This window comes from Sinocyclocheilus grahami, unplaced genomic scaffold (genome assembly GCF_001515645.1).
Source record: "Sinocyclocheilus grahami isolate Dianchi unplaced genomic scaffold, SAMN03320097.WGS_v1.1 scaffold264.1, whole genome shotgun sequence".
NCBI classification, from domain to species: Eukaryota; Metazoa; Chordata; class Actinopteri; order Cypriniformes; family Cyprinidae; genus Sinocyclocheilus; species Sinocyclocheilus grahami.
In genome coordinates, this window is record NW_015505443.1 from 969,523 (window position 1) to 973,602 (window position 4,080).

The 4,080-nt window shown below is 41.6% G+C and overlaps 1 protein-coding gene across 2 annotated transcripts in view; it reads right to left on the minus strand.

Moving 5' to 3' along the window:
* LOC107599314 (adhesion G protein-coupled receptor L1-like) overlaps positions 1-4,080 on the minus strand; it is a 175,645-nt gene that overhangs the window by 62,504 nt on the left and 109,061 nt on the right. The window lies entirely within an intron of this gene.

Sequence of the window (4,080 nt, forward strand, 5' to 3'; positions counted from 1 at the left end):
TATATATATATATATATATATATATATATATACATACATATATATATATAAATAATTTAATTCGACAGTAGTAGTAGTAGTAGTAGTAATAATAATAATAATAATAATAATAATGCTAAGTTATATATATAGATATTAAATATGGTTTACTTTTAGCATAAAAGAGTTGACTATGAAGTTCTTTCTACATAATTTTTTAATTAATATAATTATAAATAATTAATATATATATAATATAATAATGCATAGTTTGCTAAAAAAATTATATTAATAATAAAACACAGATATTAAATATGGTTTACTTTAGCATAAAAGAGCTGACTAGCCACCCATTCCACATTTTGGCATGAAGTGCATTGCCATAGAAATGAATAATGTCTGATTCTGAGGACATGAACAGCACAGAGTAATAATCATCTCCTAATTACTGTAATTCTGCCATGACGTGACCACGAAATTACACTTAATGTACCGAGGTACTGGACAGTTTGATTGGCCACTGCTCCATTTGAGCGTGAGTTGCCTATTGTGAAGACTAACCTAAGACAGCATTCCTTTAAATGCATCTAATTGCCTTTCCTTGACCTGGCTAAGGATATCAGATAAGCTAGTGCAAGTATCAAGTGCGTGCAGTCTTGTTATATAATGCAGAACGACACCAGACACCGAGGAAATATGCCAAACGACTGGACTAAACAGATTTGTGCCACAAGAGCAAATGAGGACGTATTACAGAGGTTGTGGATGCATTAATGCTTCTTGGCCAACATGGCCTCAGGCTATATGGAATTCAAGTGAGTCTCCACTGACTGAGTCAGGCGCTGCTGTTTGTCTTTATGGGCCGCTGTTTGGAGCAGAGCTGCTTGTTTGTCATTTCCTCGGAGACACTGAGCTCTGTGGATATGAGGGCCAGATAGTTTGACTCCTGCTGGCACTCAGCACCCGACTTTGACATGTTGGCTGCAGTCGAGGTTGTGCGCGAACGAGCATGTGTATGCGTGTGTGTTGGCGGGCATACTGACTCTGTCTTTAAGTGTGTGTGTGTGTGTGTGTGTGTGTGTATGTGTGTGTGTGTGAAAGACAGTTTGGCTGAATCTGACGCCATTCTGTCTCGTGTGGCTGTTATCATGGAGGCTGCGGTGCTCGTGCACAAACAGGAGTCTGTCAGAAGCGCTGCAAGCCAAGCTACGTCCTTAATCGCAGTAGCCCTTATTCCTCCATCCCTTCATATTAAATAAACAAACAAATGGACATATGTCAGCTGTAAACACGCCAATAACGGCACGGAACGTGTTCTCCAGCAGCCGTGAAAGATGGGGTATTATCAGAGCAATTAGGCGCAGTAAATTAAATTAATCTCGACAAATCTCCACAGAGGCCCGAGCGATGCCACCATCCCCCGGTAATTAAAAATGGCCGAATTGGTTCGGCATTCGAGGGGCGTGATGTCTGGATATAATTGAGGCACGTTTCTATTTATTCCGCCACACTAGCCAACAACATGTGGAGCCCGGAGAGGAGCCCACAGTCCCTCAGGGGAGATGCGACTGACGGAGGATTCCGATAATTGGCTCTTCTTTGTCGCTTCAGACAGCGAGAAATTTTCATCATGGAGGAATCAGGTTCCAATTTTCCTCACCTCTCTATTCCTCAAACACCATAAACAAAGTTTTTAAAAACAGGAGATAAAATGCAAGTCAGCAGCTAGTTAATCACGCATCCTCTCACCTCTGCACACAGCACTATTTCAAACCAACATGCTAGAGATCGCGACTGGGAAGGAAGAAAAAAAAAAAGCAAAATAACTGTGACAGGCTAAATGAAGCGGTGAGCAGAGTGGTGAGGCGTGCAAGCATTTCAGCTGTGACTCACCTGCTGCTCGCCAACATATGTCATGCTAATGCACAGACTTAGCAGCCGCAAACTAGCCATGCCCTATACATTTACTGTACTCCATCAGAAATACAACCTGTTGCAGAGAATCTAACCTACTATATATATAAAAAGAGAGAAAATATGATAGAAAGTTAAGCCAGTGTTGGTTGTATTTCGCTCCTGTCTGAAAAACAACAACAAAATAATAATAATAACAACGAAACAAAATGCTGAAAGAACAAAGATGAAATAATTAAAATACTGCTGAAATACTGAAAAAAAACATAGGCTACTACATGAAAAATTTAAAAAAGAGAAGACAAAATGATAAAGTGCTGTGAAAACAATGAGCGAACAGAATAATGAATACAAAATGCTAAAACAAAATTCTGTTGATGAAATAAAACACTGAAGAGCAAACAATGAAATGCTGCCAAAATAACCAAAACAAAAATAAAAAGGTCAAAAGAGAGACAAAATAATTGTCAAAACAACCAATAAATACTGTCAAAATATGAAACAAAATAACAAACACAAAGAAAATAAAAGACAAAATAGTAAAACAACTGTTGAATCAACAATGAAATATTGTCAAAATAATGAAACAAAAGAACAGATGAAATTCTGTCAACATTGACAAAACAACAGAACACTATTAAAATACAAAATAACAAAGAAAGACAGAGTTTCTGAGAGAGAGGGAGAGACTAGCCGCTGCCTCTGAAGTAAATCTGAGTCTCGCTATGCACCCGAAAGAGGAAAGCGTGGAATAGTATTTGCACTGTGTGTTTTGATGTGTTTGTGTGGAAGCGGTTTGAGGATTACGGCCGCTGAGCAAAGGTGGTCAAAGAGTGTGGGCTGAAGAGTCTCGTTCATTTTGTACAAGTGTGTGTGTGTGTGTGTGTGAGAGAGAGAGAAAGAGTTGGAGAGCTTTAAAGATAAACGCTCAACTCTTCTGGATGCCTCCCGAAACCTGCAAAAAAGAGAGAAAGAGACAGAAAAAAGGGGAAGTGATGGTGGAGAACGAATAAAAGCATGTCAAAGGAAAAAGAAAAGAGTTGAAGGCTAAAGAGCGTGAGTACGTGTGAGACAAAGAAAAGGAGAATTCAGCAGGTGAATCAAAAGAGAAACAAAGAACAAAAACACAAGTGTGTAAAAACAAAGGACTGGATGAGAAATACAAATATCAGAAGACTGACTGCGAATGAGAAGAGCACACAAAGAAAGCAGAACGCAGAAAAAAGAGAAAGGAGGATTAGCAGGCAGAGCGGACTGGTGGGTTGTAGTCCATCCTCTTTATTTCCTGTGGGAAGAGCAGAGAAACTGACCCCAGGATTATAGATTAGAGTTAATAACCCCCTTCCCGCTCACAGTAAAACCCATTAACTTCCCCCCAACACCAAACTACCCTCCTAAAGCCCCACAGACCAACCCTCTGCTGAGTCACGGCCTGTCTGGACCACCTGCACACATAAAGTCAGCGCTCATGATGGGGAGGAGGGGGGTACCGTCTGACAGGAGATTTTCACATGAGCCCGGCTCCCGAACTCCCTCGAAATTCACACCCTGCCTCTCATTCGCGAGTGACACAGAAAGCCAAGCGTTGCCATGGGAATATTAGCATGTGTGCGACTTTGGGTTGTGCGGTCTGAAATAAATTTGAGGTTTGTGTTAACATTCCCATTGTGCAACGCACACATGTGGCTTGCCGCCTCGCCGCGGCACAATTTTCATTTTGATTGTCTGTCTGAGGGGAGGTAAAGGTGTTTAATGCCAGATAAAGCACCCTCGGGGTCATTTTAGTACTGTGTGAGGCTGTGCACAAGTGTGTTTGTGTGCCTATGATCGCCAATAAAGGCTGAGTCTGCACAGCGCTGGGGATATTGAATGCTTATCTGCCCCGCGTTTGTGTGTTTGTTTGTGAACGGAGCACCTCCCCAATGTGAAAATCTCCCTCAGCCTCTGGAACGTCGCACTGTCGATGGAAAAAAACGGTTTAAAGTTTGAGTGAGTGTGTGTGTGTGTGTGTGTGTGTGTGTGTGTGTGTGTGTGTGTGTGTGTTAGAAAGAGAGAGAGCATGTGTGCGTGAAGGAGAGAACGCACTCGTGAGTGTGAGTGTGTGTGTGACTGAGTGTGAGTGAGTCTGTGTGTGTGAGTGTGGATGGCAGTAGCTGGTTGAGGGGGTGGGGATTTAGGTGGGGGCAG